Source organism: Capsicum annuum, chromosome 4 (assembly GCF_002878395.1).
Source record: "Capsicum annuum cultivar UCD-10X-F1 chromosome 4, UCD10Xv1.1, whole genome shotgun sequence".
Lineage (NCBI taxonomy): Eukaryota > Viridiplantae > Streptophyta > Magnoliopsida > Solanales > Solanaceae > Capsicum > Capsicum annuum.
In genome coordinates this window covers 28,023,009-28,040,771 of record NC_061114.1, presented here as the reverse complement: position 1 = coordinate 28,040,771, position 17,763 = coordinate 28,023,009, and the positions used below count along the sequence as shown (strand labels likewise).

The window sequence follows — 17,763 nt, the reverse complement described above, 5'->3', positions numbered from 1 at the left end:
ACCTCATCTGAAATTCGAAATTGAATCAACAACCATAGATGGAAAGTCCATAAAGGACTTATGAAACGTGACGATTGTTGCAGTTCCTGTTTAGGAATTACGTTTTTCAACAAGAAAGATTCTCATAAAAATTTAATTAAGTAATTAAACTCTTACCCCAAATAAATTATCAATTTAATTAAATATGAAAAAGATTTATAGGTGATGATTTATAAAGGATGGTGGAAAAAGTTTAATTAAGTCTTTAATTGAATAATGTACTTTACCACCTAATTTTAGAAATAATTCCTATGGTTAATTTTTTCTTCAAAAAAAAAAAAAAAAAAGAGTCTGCTACTTCAATTAAATTAAATAGGAGAAAAGCAAAGTTCTACTTGGAAAAGGTAACAAAAACTTTTTTTTAAAAAAAATTAAACCATTATTCCAACTGGGAAAGCAAAGTTTTGCTTCATAGACGTCTAGAAAAGAAAAGCTGAAGCAATTATTATGACGGGTTTAGTTTATTTAATATAATAAAATAATTTTATGTTAAAATAAAAATCTGTTTCATGTTCGAAACAACACATGCAATTTACGTTGAATCTATGCCGCCTTCAACTTATTGCCGAGCTAGGCATCTCTCTTCTTCTTTCTATTAAGCACAAATAAGGAGGAAGAAAGCATGATTATGAGATATAAAAGTGTAGGAAAGGAATTACAAGATTTTAATCATAAGTTGAAATAGAAATTAATGCATTCATCTATGATGAACCCTCGGCAATAATCTTTGGATATGCATCTTTTGTTGGCTTCTTGCGTGTCTCAGGAGAAGCATCTGCGTAACTGGTACTGTAATTTTTCAAAAGCGCAATAAAGAATTGTGCGATGATTTTTCTATTTTCTTCTTTTTATATATTTTAGGACTTCTTACATTAAGCACAAACAAATTGACAATTGCAAAAAAGATTACGATAAAGCCGGACAACTTAAAAATTAAAACGAGCATAATTGAAAATCATATACCAATACACTAACAACATGATAACCTAACAAAAAACAACATGATAAGGTAAGAGTTTAATCAACCTAACAAATAACATAAAAGCATGATTAAGTCAAAGTTATAAAAACTATTACAATAATAAAAGTAAATATCATAAATTTTGTATAAATGAAAGATACTAAATTGTGATCCCATGTATTTACTATAGATATTATTTCTCCTAATACGTCTTACCATATAGGTTACTTTTATCATATATTTTAGGACTCTTAAATTATTATAATTAAATAATAAATTAAGAAAAATTGTAAAAAAAATAAAAATCTGTAAGAGTCTAGAAACTTTTCCTTCAAGAACAGAGTTACCTAAGCAAAGGACGTTCCTAAACTAGTATTGTATAAACACATAGATACAAGCATATAGCTTTTTTTGAATCCATTGAACCCCATATAGCGTTTAGAATGATCGGTAGATTAACAATCAAATACGTACATTTTCTTTATTCATGGAAAGCTAACGCAACTACATTATGAATATATCAGAGCATCCATCACGCGTGGCAAATGCAAAACAAGTAAATGTATGCTTAATTATCAATTTTGGTCTACTGCTGCCAAATGTTGGCTAGTATGCTGTTTCTTCCATGGCACTGGAACTAACTGCATTTTTTCCGTTTTGTATAGCATTACAGTTTAGTATAACTAGGGAAGGTTTTGTCTATCCATTCCTTTAGGCTCGAATTATGTATACACGTACAAAAACCAGTTTCATTTTCAAAATCTCATTCATGGTCGTGTGTTAAATCTGTAGGTAATCTACTCCTGGCTGGAGACAAGACGAAAATTAAACTAGCTGACTTCGGGTTAGCTAGGGAGGAGGAAGAATCTGAAATGACCGCGGAAGCTGGAACATACGGCTAGATGGCTCCTGCTTCCTCAGGTATATGTAATATTGCATTGGGCTAAACTTTTAGTTCCTGCTTAATCCTATTATATGCACTTATCCTTTTGCCAATGCCAGATGCTCAACATAGATCCAACTAATAATTACGGGGTGAAGAAACACTACAATCATAAAGTAGATGTCCACACAGTCTCGATGGTTCTATGGGAGCTAATCACCAACGACACTCCATTCGAGGGAAAACGGACGTTCTAGCAGCAGATGATGCTACACATAAAGTATGCTTCCTTACCTTAAAATACTACCATCATTTCATTTTCTGTAGTGTTTAAGTTAATTTGACTATGTGTTAGTTTTGTTTCAACGTTGGAGTTTATAGAAGTTTATCATCACATAAATTTCTAGCTAGGGACTTGGCTGAATGTGCTAGTAGAAAATACGGAGAACTTATAGTACTGATAGTTGTTATTGTTATTTTTAATGTTTTCGGGTACAAGAATCTGTATTTAGGCACAACAACTTCAACATAAGTTCAAGTCTAAAACCAAGAACACCTATGAAGTTACTTAACACCTTCAACACAAGATTATGAATAATCTATCCAAAAAGTGTGTTATATTTCAGAAATGAGATGAAATAGAAATTAAAGTCATCCCCCAACTTCACGGAGTGTCCTTAAGGAATAATTCCCCTCACTGTACCCGAGGTTATGGAATTTTTCTCCCAAGATAAAATGACTTTCAATCCAACAATAGCAGTACTTCAAATTATTGGATTCGTCAAACTCACTCAACAGCTAATGATCACAATGAGTTTTTGAAGATATGAAGAGTGTTTTTGCTGTAAAAAATTATGTTAATACCTGAGGAATATGTCAGGTATTTATAGACTTAATATGTCCTTTTGGAAAGGATGCATTGGTTCAGCAGAAAAGCACCTATTCAGTACAGTCGTGTCACCTGTGCCCAGTCTGTGCTGGATCTGCGCCGCAGGTGACACTATCCAAATTCCAGTAATCACCTGCGCTTCACCTGTGCCCTCAGGTTATCAAAGTGCACGCGCAAATTGCCCAACAACGCAAAACAGTGTGCCTAATTACCTTGAAGGGTCGCATCCATTCGAGATGCGTTGCGTATGCGTTAGCATGGCGTCCGAAATGCGCCCGCACATGGAGAAAATAATTCTATCAGATTCTATGGATTAATTTTTCACTTGTAAAAATAAGTTTCAAATAAAATTCGTCTAAAGATTAGATCTCATCGATCATTTTCCAAATCCAAATCCAAATTCGAAGCTGAGTGAGTGAAGACAACAATAGCGTGAGGCACCACCTTGTTCTTGCCTCACTTACCATGTGAAGTAAGTGTTCCTGATTATAAATACTTAAAAGTTTTCTTCTCCTATCAATGTGGGAGAATTAGTGAACTTTCTATTAAAAGAGTACATTTTCCATTTTAGTGTCTCTCTTTCCCTCCACTATTTCCCCTCCATTTTCCATTAACATATACACCTTGAACCCAATAGTTATCACTTGGCAGAATGCATTGTTTTTAATATTTTGTTTGGTAAATCACAGAAATTAAGGCCAAGCACGAATGACATTTCTAAGAGCATTAAATCCTTCATTAGGTCCTACTGGTCAGAGGATCAACAGATCAACCAGAATTTAGGAAAATATCTAAAATTCTTGTAAACAACCTTGACGATGAATATATTGTAAAAGTAATAAACTCGAATAACTCTCAGAGCTAGCCTGCAAATGCAGATATTACTGATATTCTTGGCACCAGTGGCTGCACGGATGATGAGGCAGAAAGTAGTAAAAAGAATGAGGAACTACATGAATAGACTACCAACCTAGGGACCTGGTCCCAACTATCGTATGCAGTGATAAGCAAGATCACACTATCTTTTATGTGGAAACTCCTTGCTCAAGGGAGAAAAACCACGACCTACCTCGTAGGATTTTCAACTACTTTACTAAGTTCAAGCAACCCTAAATACAGACTCCATGGTTTAAGGATTAACCTCTTAACCTTTACTAAACTTGTAATAACTCTATTACAATGAACTCCAATGCAATAAATCTATTGCCTCCACTAACTCAAACTGAAATAGTGATCAAGCTAACTCTAGCTTCTTTGTCAACTAACTCTAGATGACACTTTGACGATAAGAACTGAGTAAGAAAGCACCTGTTAATAATGAATTAGAGCAATAGGCAATATTTACAAACGCAGAACAAAGACTCAAATACAACAAGAGCTTGAGTCACAAAAGTAAGCTGAGCAGGTCCTTATTGCAAGTGAGGCTTTGTATCTGATATCTTCAAGAGAGATTTGTTGTTGTGAGAATATGGAAGCTTAGGTTTTCTTGTTGTGATATGTTGCATATATAAGAGATGAGAAAACCTAGGTTGTTTCTGATTGGCTGGGGCAAAAAGGTGTTGTAGCCTTGCCACCAACTTTCTGCCAGAATTTTACCTTTCCAGCTGTAATACTGATAGAGTAAAAGAGGCGTGAGCACAATCAACTTGGTACCTAAGTAGTTGCAGTTTTTTCAACAAAAAGATCTATATAAAACAGGTCCCAAATTGATAGTTTATCAATCATCAAAACTAAGGACTTAACAATTTCTCTCTTTTCGATAATGACAAACCTATATCAACTTTTCACAACTTCAACCCCTTCACCCCTTCTTACTTCTCTCTATCACTGATACTACACATTAAGTTCTTCCCCGGTCAATGATATGTTCCCCCTGCATGTAGAAGTCTGGTCCCTATAATAGCATTATACACTATACCTCATCATTCCTCTTTTGGCATCATCAAAGAGATACACTAGTAAACCAAGTAAATATAAGCACACATATTAACACATGGACATTGAGGGTACACTGAGTAAGGAAAATCAGATCAAGGAAGAAAAATAATAGCACTAGAACACAAATTATTAATTAATCACTAATCCAGGATCATACATCATTCAACAACAAAAGTGTTATAAAAAACTAACCATGGGTAGTGCCACTACAAAAGAACATAAATCAAAACAAAGATTAAAGATAGAGCAAGGAAACTGATAACAACATGGCTTAATGGGACTAACACAATAGGGCTTAAAGAAGGCAGGACAGTATAAGGACCAGGTTGGACAAATATTTAGGCTGAAGGACCAAAAGAGGCATGGGACAACTGATGAAGGAGCATAGTGATCCTCTTATTCTCAGCAACATGATTTTTTAAGAGTTGTTGAGTTAAATCCTATAACATACTACTTTTTTGGGCTAGAATTTGAATCATCTTTCCTACATGTATAGACCCAAACCTAATAATTCCTATATAAATATAGGTATGATGATTAATTGTATAGTGTTGGAATATTTTTGGAGATGAATTGAGGTCATAAAAATCTCCTAACTCAAAGTTGTGTTGAGAACTTTTCTACTGATTGAGTTTTAGTGGATGTTCCTACTTGGGTCAACTTCCAATAACTATTATTCCTAGAATATGATGATTTAGGTTTCCTTATATAAATACCAAATGAAATATCTTGGAGTCTTCTTTCCAATGCATATAATTTCATCGTAATTTGATTTTAGAGTAGAAAGTTATGCTCATTTTACCTAAGGGTATTTATCTGTCAGAGGTAGATGATGGGGGTTGACGAGCTATAAAATAATTGACGGGCTATCAACTAAAGTCGTCAACCTTAGGCAGTGAAACCTAAACTAGGCTAGAGGATTGACGAACTGAGTTGATGAGTCATCAACTAGTTAACGAGATTTCAACTTCCACCATCAACTTTAACCAGTAAAGATCAAAGATGGCTAGAGATTGACAACGGGCGTTGATGAGCTATCAACTATTTGACGGGCTGTAAACTAAAGTCGTCAACTGAGGAATTCCTGTAATTATTTGCAATTTATTTATCGGTATTTTCGTATTTTTCACACCTCAAACTCTACCCCACAACTTAAATTACTCTATAAGTATCATTTACTCATCAATTATCAATTTTGAAATGTTCATTCTCCTCTCCACTCTCAAGAGAGAAAAAGTTAGGGTTTTTTCCTAAAACTCATACTTTTAAGGCTTAGATTCAAGTTATCTTGAATTTTGTGCATTAAAAAGGTATGTAGAACTGTCCTAACACTCATGGGAATAAGTATGATTTTTGAATAAACCCTATATTGTATATGTATAAGTTAAGATTCTGAAATTGATTGGAAAACATAAATTTTGAAACCCCCTTTTATAATGACATTATGTATCAACTATGGGGTTCTCTATAAAGTGGAGTTGAGAGCATGAATAATAAATCCCTTTTTTCAACTGTGAGATTTTATTTATTGACTAGGGTTGGGGGCTGTTTAATGAATAATGATAAGCTTGAGTTTTAAATATTGCTTAATCAATTATGCATTGTCATTTAAACTATTTTCAAAAAAGGGTGTTTCTTATTTCTAAATGCTCTTGTTTTCTCATGGAGATTATATTTGATTATGAAAAAGATGACCACTTCAAGAGTTAAGTTTTAAAAGAAAGATGTTTTACTTAAACTTGCATAACAGTTTTGAAAGAGAATTCTCATGTGATATTTGAATCATTTTGGTGTTTAAATAGCATGTTTAAATAAAAGAGCTATGATCATGATATGACATGATATGATGTGGATTATAGTATCTGCAAGTCTTGGTATGACGATCCCAAATTAGATGAATGTCATTTCAGACTTACGACTATAATTTAAGAAAGATGCATCTTCTAAATGGCTAAATATGAGCTTAAAGAGAGCTAGATAGCTAATTGAGAAGGCATGGGTGATGATAGGCGAAATTACGCGCCTATATCAATATATTTTGCCCATATTTTAGCCTAGTTTCGAGAACTAATTATCTATTTCGTACACTTTTAGTCCTTTTTCCTGTAAATGAGCTAACAAATGTGATTAGGAAAGTTTCAGGTATAAATGATGCAAAATACAGCAATTTATGGCTTACTTGACGCAAAAGAAAGCTCACAAACGAGATGGAAAGGAGCTGGACGCATAAAGGACTAAATCTGCTGCATGGAAAATCTGTCCCGGGCTAAAACAGCATTTCTGAAGACTTTGGGACTTACAGACACAAAGCTGGATTTTTGCCATAATACATTAACCTAGTGCAATTAGGTTATGTGTTTCATCATTCTATTTGGATTATAATTTTGTAACCTTACCCTAGTACAATTGGGTCAAGGATTTCATTAGTATATTAGGATTTGGTTATTTATTTTATTAGTTTAGTAGGAGTAGGATAGGAGTATTATAAATACCCTATCATGTTAGAGATTTTAAGAGGAGAGGGGAGGAGACATTCTGACAATTCATTCATCTCCTTACAATTAAGACATCTTCCTACAACCCATTCTCAATTCTTCATTCTTCTACTCTTAAATTCCACAACAAGAGAATCGTTACTTGCTACGGAATCACTAAAACCACACGCCAAACACCTACTATTCACGCCATCCACCATGCAAAGCGTGATATCCTTCGCATTCATGGGTAACTAAATCTCTTAGTTGGGGTTATGGAAGCCGAATGAGTTACTATCTATAGCTATGAGTTTGTGAGTTCAAGACAAGTATATTGCTTATATCATTATTCTCTTCATCTTAAATCTACATTCTTTGCGGTTCAAACACAAGAACACGCCATTCTAACATCTAACCTGTTCGAGAGAAAGGTTATTTGTCTAGAAAAGAAGACGCATAGACCAACGCCAGTCTAACATCTGACTTGTTCGAGAGAAAAGTTATTTGTCTGGAAAAGAGATAATGTCAAGGTAGTAGGACACCCTTTCCTATTAAAAAGCTAGTGCCGTACCTGGACTAACTTCTTGGAGAATTCGTACCGTTAGTCACGCTTTAAGCTCGAGAGAGTTAAAGTGAAATAGTCCTTGTTTAGGTCGAGAGACGCTTGGATTTACCATCGACTACAATTCTCTATAAGCAATTACATGTCAAGACTCTACACACTCATAGCCAATAGAGACGTATACCTCAGAAGGTGGACATAACCCCAACGCCTCAATTCTCATTGTTTACAACACACGTGACAATCTCTCTTTATTTTGCTATTTTCAGTTCTTACATTCTTGTTTTGGTTACATACTACAATCCCCCCTTTCCTACGAGACTTGCACTAAAAGTCTAGTAATTTCTCTTGCTTGTTGGCCAAGCTATTCTCTGTGGGATCGATACCCAACCCAGGTTGGGTTCTATATTTGCTAACGACCGCTTTACACTCCCACGAGAGCTGTAGATTGAGCGTTATCAATGGGTTTGAAAGGCCCATACCCCAAAACTATATTTTTTCAACACGAGATTGATCTTGTCCTAAATGGAGGAAGATCAATGTATACTTGCTTTATGCTTCGGTATACTAGACCAAACACTCCAATCCTTGTGAAAAACTTAAATTGGGGCTTGACCGATAAGTCAATGTCTAACCTTGCATAGCCCGTGGGGTTTTTCAGACCATGCCGGGTATGCCTCTATCTTAGAATTAAATAAAAAAGTTGAGTCTAAGTTTTATAAGATTGATTAAAGTTTTAACTATGCCTATGCATTTTGATCCCTATTATGTTAAATTATTTTCACAATGCTCTTGATTATTTTATATGAAATATATGTTATTTTTGGATTGTTCTGTATACCAATATACTACAAGTATTGACCATCCTCGGGCGGCTACATTGTCTCATAATGCAAGTTTTGAGGCTCGGTCCTGTGTTTCATCATAGCAGTAGAACCTTCAAAAACATCAGAGTTTGTGATCCATTCATCTTCAGGAAGGCATTTTATTCATAAGTTCATTTCTTTCAATTTATGGTCCAGCGGGAGCCTTGTCCCAGCTTAGACATTTATTCTTTAGTAGAGGCTTCGTAGACTAGATTTGGTTAATATATTGTCATACCTTTATTGACATAGTTGATTTATAAGATGTCGTTGAATTTTTTATATTTTTCGCACTTCTATTTCATTTGAATTATGCTTATAATAGTATGCTAAGGGGTCTCTCAAATTTTCATGGTTTGGAATGTCCGTTGCTGTCAGTGCCTCAACTCGGGTCTTGAAAAGCTTAGATCACTGCACGGTTCAGGATCTCAAGGTGTTTACTAAGTCGTGTCTAGTATACTCTTACTTTCTTATGGGTGTGTTATGCACCACCCTTACAATTAGGAGGCTACCAAGCATTTAGGAGATGCTTTTTATTCTTTCATACTCTAGATCATGCAATAGTGTTATCTATATTAAAACTATCCAAATTTTCTTCTTGCTCTAAATTTAATTGCAATGTCTTAGTTCGAGGTAATACAAGTGCAAAAGCTTAGATTTTAATGATGTGGTCCTTTTTTTTTCTGTCATCAAAAAGTTATAAAATAACACAAGGACTTGAAAGGAGTCCATTAGTGTGTAAAAGTTTATTGATTCAAGTGTATACCTCTATCTTCATGAATCATGTATTTCAACTCGAAGAAAGATTTAAATTCAATCCCTTTCTTAGGTTTTATTACAGATGTCTTTCTTAAGGGTAAAGATATGTATCTGAATATTGGGATACTATTTCCACCCCTGAGGTAGTATAAGTTAAGGTGTTATAACCTATTAGTAGTAAGATGATCCCAAGGTTAGTGATATGAAGTCATAAGCTTAAAAGCTAGAGTGAGGGTAACTTTTTAGTGAAAAAGATAGTTATGTTCATGTAATCTTTAAGTGAGTTTGGGGGTGGTATGCTGTTATGGTGATTAACTAAGGTTGTAGAAATATTTGTGGATTTTATGGTAGTTGGAAGAGGATGTTATTAGTTATGATGATTTGAAATTTACTTGAAATAGGTAATGAGATAATGATGGATAGTTGTTTTGTATTAAAATCATTTATAAGATGTGAATGGAAGGACAAAGTGGCTGATAATTTAAAATTTAGAGTTCTTTGGGAAATCTTAAAAAAAGGAGGACAAGTGATGTTTATAGAATTTTGAAGGTAGTTTAAAGTATGCATGGGTAAGTAGATGTGGTGTGAGAAAGTAGAATATGCTAATCGACCATGATGGGTTATTTTATAAGATTAAGACCGACTATCCTTATTATGCGGTTTTACTACACCGAGGGTCCCTTGATTTTTTTATCTAGCAGTTGTAAGCCAATTTAGTAGGTAAGAAGATGTGTAGTAAATTTTAAGGTGTAGAAGCAATGTTGTAAGAATCTGTACTTGTAGGTCGTAGTTAAGTGAAATAATAAATTTAGGTTGATTTTCCAATTTGATGAACTAGTAAGGCATGCAAGGTGTTTCATCAGTAGTGTATGATTGATGCTAGATACTAAGTTTAAACTTTAGATGTTGATTGTGGTGGAAAAAATGGTAGCTCAAGAATAGTGATGCAAGATTTGTGGGAGTGAATTAGTAGGCTTGATATAATATGTGAAAGAGCTTAGGTTGATAACTTAGGAAAGATTAGAATAGGTGATTGTTTTATATGCATGAGGTCTAGTATTGAGGTAGAAATTGTGGCTAAGTCATTAGGTAAGTAGCAGTCTTAAGTTCATAAGGATAAATTATACCCAAGTTAGTATGTTTTAGGTGAAGTTTTATGTTATAAGTGCTATATATATTTAGTTAGAGATCTCAATATGTTTCGTATGGAGGAGGCTAGGTAGTTATTATTAAATATTCTTTAGAATTAGGTTGATGGAATTATAGATTTTGATAAATGATAATGTGTTTCTTGGTGTAGATTTAAGTTTCTTTGAAATAGAAGGGTATGAATTAAAGGGATGATGCTACTAGACTAAAAAAAGAGGCTAGATTGTTAGGAATTAGGGAAAGTGATTAAGAATGTCCATGAAAATGTTAGTTATAAGAAGATGACTTTGGAGACTAGAGGAAGTTAAGAGTATTACCCCCTTGAAGGAATGTCTTAGCAAGAAGTTAGCATTTTCTTCTATATATTTTATCAGGGTGAGTCTAGCATTCATGTGTGTAGTGATACCCCTCCCCCCACCATTATGTTGAGTGTTGTGCTTATAGATTTAATAAGAGGATATGTTCGCAAGTCTAGGATTGTGACCTTTGATTTAAGAGGGCGATGATGAAGTAAGGTAGATCTTGAATTTTCCCATAGTAACGAGTTTCAGGGAATAGTCATAATAAATCTATTCTTATTCTAGCAAATTCCTCCTTATTCGGTTTAAGATGATATCTGCCAATATCTTATGTATTGAAATTATGTCATGCCTAAGGTCCGAGTAATCTATACAACTTATGTCCATGCTCTGACCCCTAAACTAGAAGCACGAATCACTCTAAGCAATCCAAGCTTCCAAGTATTCAAGCTCTATGTTATGACGCTCATGATCCATAAATCCATGTCTGATATCATGCTTAGTTCTAAAAAACTATACTTTCTATATATGTTATCTATTTATTTTTGTCATGTATAGCTTAAAACGACGCTATCTATGCAAAATCATGACTATTATCAATTCTTAAAATGAGAAGCAATAGCTTCACACAACAATCTTAGTCATATTCCTTGAATTTATAAGTCCCGGCTTTATGTTGTACAACTCATGATATATATACGCATATTTCTCACTGTGTCCAGTCCTAAGAACTCATACTGTGTTATGTTTATACCCGAACGACCCTCTATTTATGATCTAGGTGTTTGATATATGAAGAACTTCATGTATATTATATCATATATCTTACATAACAGGCCCCACCTTGAGTACTGTAATAAATATAAGTTATAGTTGAATAGCGTCGCTCTCATTCTTGATGTTTAAACTCTAGTCCCTCAATGACCTCCTTATGATAGGATGATAGTAGTTATAGAAGCATAGTAATATTTTAGATTCGAGAGTATATGTTTCTTATTGTGAAAATTTTTGTGTAACTACTCGAACTAAGGTTATAGATGAAGAGGGAAGAGTGAGATGAACTTGCATTATGTGAAATAGTTAGAAAGGGGATATGTGGAAAAAATCTTTACGAAAGTGATTGAAGTTTCTGATTTTTGGTAGGGAGATCCATAAAAGTGAGTGTAGTAAAGATAGGCTTGAATTTCGTGATTGATAGATACAAAAACCTTTTTGTTATGGGGCTAGTACTCCTTGATAGAGACTTGAGGTTGTTTGATTATAGTGATAAGATGGAGTAGTATTCTTGGCGGGGTGTAGAGTATAGGGCCCTATAACTTAAGCTAACACCTTTTAACATTGAGTTAGGCTTCAACATAGAAGAAATATGTAGTTAAAATCAGGATCTTGTAGTTATGTGTTTTGTGGGGAAATTATAAAACTAAAATGGTGAAGTGTGTTATTCATAGCTGAACACATAGTTGAGAAGTGTTGCTAAATTTAAGGGTTGTTAGATGTATCATTTGAGGTGAAGAATGATTCCATCCTTATGTCCTGCAAAAGTTTTATTTTGTGTCCTATATAAATTTTAATCAGGTAGATGATTCCTAGAAAAATTCATGACTTTACATTGTTATGATCATGTTCCATAAAACTCATGCCCAAGATCATGTCTATGTTAAGCTAGTTATCTCATGATTCGTGCTTACACTATTTATTTGGTGATTTGATGAAGCTTTTTTATTTTGATGCCTATGTATGTTTTATTAAGGGTGCATTCCTAATGTGAAGTTACATCCTTTATTCTGTACTTCTTGAGCTTTAGTATCTTCTTACCCATTATTCGAGAATGAATGATTCCAAGAAGGAGATTATGTAATACCCCACATTTTTGAGATAGAATTCAAACCGTCATTCCTACCTGTATAGACCTAAACACAATGATTCCTATGTAAATATAACTATGATTGTTAATTCTATAGTGTGAGAACATCTTTAAAGATGAATTGAGATCATAAAAATCTCCTAACTCAAAGTTAAGTAGAGAATTTTTCTACCGATTGAGTTTCAGTAGACATTCCTACTTAGGTCAACATGTATCTTTTGGTATGCATCTCTTGAATGGTCTCACCTTCCTTCATTCTAAAAGATTCATATTATGTAGTCAACATGTCTACCTTTAACTCCTTGGCCTGACTAGTTCCCTCATGAGCAGTTTGTAGGCAATCCTAGATTTCCTTGGCAGTCTTATAGGCTGAGATCCTATTATATTCATCAGAACCAATTCCATGCACAATGAAATTCTTAGACTTATAATTTTTCTCTATCTTCTTCCTATCAGCATCATCATATTCTTTCCTTGTCTTAGGAATATTTGAGGTAACCTCGCCAACTTTCATAGGATTTGTGGGAAAAAAAGACCATCTTCAATAACATTCCACAGCTCATAGTCTTCAGCGATGATGAAGTCATGCATATGAGTTTTCCACTACCCAATAATATTGTCCATAAAATCTGCATGGTTTGGTAATTGATTGACCCTCTTTGATATTTGGAGGGGCAACTATGTTAGAAGATCTTTCCTAGGTGTTAACCTTTTAGAAAGAACTTTCTCTAACACCAAATGAAGAACTACACGAATAGACTGCCAACCTAGAGACCTAGTCTCAACTATCGTATACAGTGATAAGCAAGATTGAAAATAAATAAATGTACAAAAAACAATGCACACAGACCATCTTATAGGATTTCCAACCACTTCACTAAGTTCAAGCAACCTTGAATACAAACTCTATCATTTAAGGATTAACCTCTTAATCCTTCTTCAACTTGTAATAACTCTATTACAATGAACTCCAATGTAATGACTCTATTGCATGTACTAACTCAACGAACTCTAACTGAAATAGTAATCAAGCTAACTCTAGCTTGTTTATCAACTAACTCTAGATGACACTTTGACTACAAGAACTGAGTACGAAAGCCCCCACTAATAATGAACTAGAGCAATAGGCAACATTTAAAACACAAAACAAAGACTCAAATACAACAAGAGCTTGAGATACAAAAGTGAGCTGAGCAGGTCTTTGTTGCAAGTGAGGCTTTGAATCTGATAGATTCAAGAGAGATTTGATATTGTGAGAATATGAAATCTTAGGTTTTTATTGTTATGATATATTTCATATATAAGAAACAAGAAAACCTAGGATGTTTCTGATTGACTGGGTCAAAAAGGTGTCGCAGCTTTGCCATCAACTTCCTGCCAGAATTGTTTCTTTCCCGCTGTAATGCTGACAGAGTGAAAGAGATGTGAGCACGATCAACCTGGTCCTGAGCTGTTGCAGTTTCTTCATAAAAAATATCTATATGAAACAAGTCCCAAGTTTATAGTTCGTCAATCATCAAAATTAAGGACTTAACACAGAAGAAGAAGAGCAAATGTTTGTTGTGTTGTTTCACGAGAGGGCATGGTAATATAACAATTGACTAGGTCATGTTGTGGCTTTTCGTTAGTCTTAAATAATCGATCCAAGTATTGATAGGATAAATAGAAGTATGGTCTATAGAATACACTCCAACAGAGGTGAATCCAGAATTTGAAGGTTGCGGGTGCAATATTGTTTGAATAAGATAAACGGGTCGGTTCCTTCATTTTTGGATTATAGTTTGTGTTATTATCCTTTTTTTGAGTTTTTATAGACAAATCAATAAAATATTGTATATTTAGTCATGTTCCATTTTGGATTTTATAACATTAAAAATACCTAAGCACTTCATTTTTGTAAGGAATAAGAGGCCTTATTCTCTAAGATCTTGAGGAAAAAAAAGAGATTTTTTAAGTTAAAAATTTGAATTTGTATTAACCATATAATACGTTTACCTTAATATACTCATATTCCATTGTAATGTGTTGACAGTATTGTTGAAAAAATATAGTTAAGAAAGAACGAAAAATTGTAGCTTCAACCCACGCGATCACCGGTCAAAGATTGAAAGAACCTTTAAATTTTAAAAACTTTAACACAATACTATCCATAATTTTAAAACTTAATATTTTAAAAAGAACTTACAATTTAAATATTTTTAGAATAATATTTATATGACATATAAATATATTTTCATTTATAAATATATAACATTTAAAATTTAATACTCATTAATTGATATAAGATACACGTACAACACTCGTATTAAGAGATAATAAACAAAAGGTAGAAAAAATTAATAATTAATTAAAGAAAAAAAGGGGGGAAAACCCAAATAACACTTAGATTGAAAATTGCAACTTATAGCATAACTTTCATTTTTTGCAAGTTGTAGCAAATCTTATAAAAAAAATATTTTTTCCTAATGATATAAATAAGCAAAAATATAAATTTTATATATGAAAAAAATAATTTTTATATCCAAAAAAGGGGATGACAGTTATTGTCAGGATATCAATCATCCTCTTAAATATCCCTAAAAATGATTTTACATATACTTAATTAACATCTAAAAATGATATCATCCAACAATCTGTTCTCCTAAATTCAAATTTCACTTTCTTTCAAATTTTCTTTACCTTGTAATGAATGGTGAAAGGTTACATTATCTGCTTGGAATGCATGGAGGAAGATGGACCGTTAACGGTATTTTATTTTCTTAAGTTCTTTAATCTATTTAGATTTTTTGTACGTTCAAAAATCTACATTTAATATATCAAACAGATACAAAAACAAAAAACAAAAATCGATAAGTTACATTACTCGTTTTTTCATACATATTATTTTTCTTTGGATATTTATAAACAAATTCTATATAATATTTATTTTATTGAATTTATTTATGTACTTTTTTATATGTTAAAAGTATGAAAGTATTGTTGAAAGTATGAATTTCCATATATAGAAATTATGAAAATTCATTTAATTCTTGTTAATGAAATATGTATTGTTGAAAGTATGAATTTATGTATTTTTTTATAGGTTGAACGTATGAAAGTATTGTTGAAAGTATGAATTTACATATATAGATATTATGAAAATTCATATAATTTGTGCTAATGAAATATGTATTATGTTAATAGGTAGACCTAAAGATTTTGCTGTAGATGGGATAATGTGTGATACAGATTCAAAGTATAAAGGATTGGCTACTGCAATATCAAAATAATTGAAGATTGATTTTAATTCAATCAAAATTGAGATTAAGGTTGATATTTCAACCAATAAGTTCAATGCTTCCAATCATCGTATGAGATATGGTGCGTTACTTTGGGATTCTGTTAAAAAAAAAATAAGATGATAAGAGAGGTGACTAGGCAGACTCGGTGGTCCGAAGATTTTGAGAGACAATTTTAGTTCAATTGTCCCTAAAAAAATACAGCATACATAGACATGGGTATTGCATTTTAATATTTTTTGGTGCTTATTACTGTTATCTTTCTATGATTGTTGTATGAACAAAATTTAGTTTTGATATTTAAGCAGTTTCTTATTCAGTGTTATGCTAATTTAACAGTTGTTTTGTATTTCACATCGTTGAATGAATTGGATATCAATTAAGTTTGTGTCAACCGGATGTACTGCAATTTTTCTTTATAAATCTTGATTTTTTTCAGTATGAAAGATGACAGTGTTCATTAAATTTTAATTTAATACATAAGTAGATGAGATAGAATCTTCATTCAAAGAGACAAGCACATAGTGTATGGAATAAGTATATAAATTGGTATCACCTAAATTGAATATCTCAATTCATAAATATCAATTTATATATCTATTTTATACAAATGTGACATGTAAGAAAACACTTTATAAACTGATTTCATTCAATTTATAATCTTAAATATATCTTCTTAATTGAATGTCACACTCACATTATACTCATTCATTATAAATATAACATGTAGAAACTATTTTATAAACCTTAAATGTAATATTGATATTATACAGGTTTCACGCACGAAATAATTCAAAAAAATACAAGTTTGTATATTTATTTCATACACTAATATAAATAATAATGTATATATAATATTTGCTGAAAGTCGATTTCTATACCAACTTTTGCAATCATTATACTCATTCCATATAGATATAACATGTAAGAAATAATTTTAAACCTTGAACAAAATATTAATATTTTATACAGATTTCATACACAAAAGTTCAATAAGTATATACAAGATAATTTTCATTATATTATTCTTGTGAAAGATTTTGATCTATATTCAAATTCTTATTTATGTTGTTACCAACACAAATAACGGATTGTTCAATATTTTCTTTAATATCTATTGACGTATCTTTTATTGTTATATACAATGAGTATTTAACAAAGAAATTGACAATATTTCGTATATCATATTTTTTTAAGATAAAAGAAAAATTAGAAGAAAGAGAATTTCTGATGAAGGAGAAGAAAATATTGGTTGAATAATGATATTTTTTAATGAAGTATATTCATGAACATCTATCACAACAAAACGTAGAAGAATAAAAAACTTTGTTGCAAATGAGTATGTCAATGGAAAATGAAAAACCCCAATTAGATAAGAATGAAAAAGATAAGTAAACTCCAATTTTTTTTTTCTAATAAATAGCTTGAGTATATCAATAGAGAAGAAACATACTTTGAGAATTAAAAAGTGTTTAAGTAAAAACAAAAATCTTCTTTTAATAAAGTTGTTTAGAAAAGTGTGCAATCTCTTGAAATAAAATATCATAATATATTCTTACCATAATTATCAATACACTATTTAAAGAGAAAATTGAATACTATCCTATAAATAGGGAACTAATTTTAATGTATAAAAAAATATCAAAATTTTAAAATAAAATTTAAATATATATATATTTTAAAAAGTTACTATAACTTGCAATTTTAAAAAGTTATTAATGTAATTATCTAAAAATATTGTTAAAATTTATAATTTTCAATCTGATAACTATATAGGGACTAATTCTCTCGAAAAAAAAATGATT

At 32.0% G+C, this 17,763-nt stretch overlaps 1 long non-coding RNA gene across 1 annotated transcript in view; it reads left to right on the top strand.

The window, feature by feature from the left end:
* LOC107855650 overlaps positions 1-16,352 on the top strand; it is a 36,616-nt gene extending 20,264 nt beyond the window's left edge. Inside the window, exons 3-5 of the long non-coding RNA XR_001670329.2 lie at positions 1,793-1,921; positions 2,003-2,163; positions 15,864-16,352. This is a non-coding gene — a long non-coding RNA (uncharacterized LOC107855650). The remainder of the gene's footprint in view (positions 1-1,792; positions 1,922-2,002; positions 2,164-15,863) is intronic.
* The last annotated feature ends 1,411 nt before the right edge of the window (positions 16,353-17,763 follow it).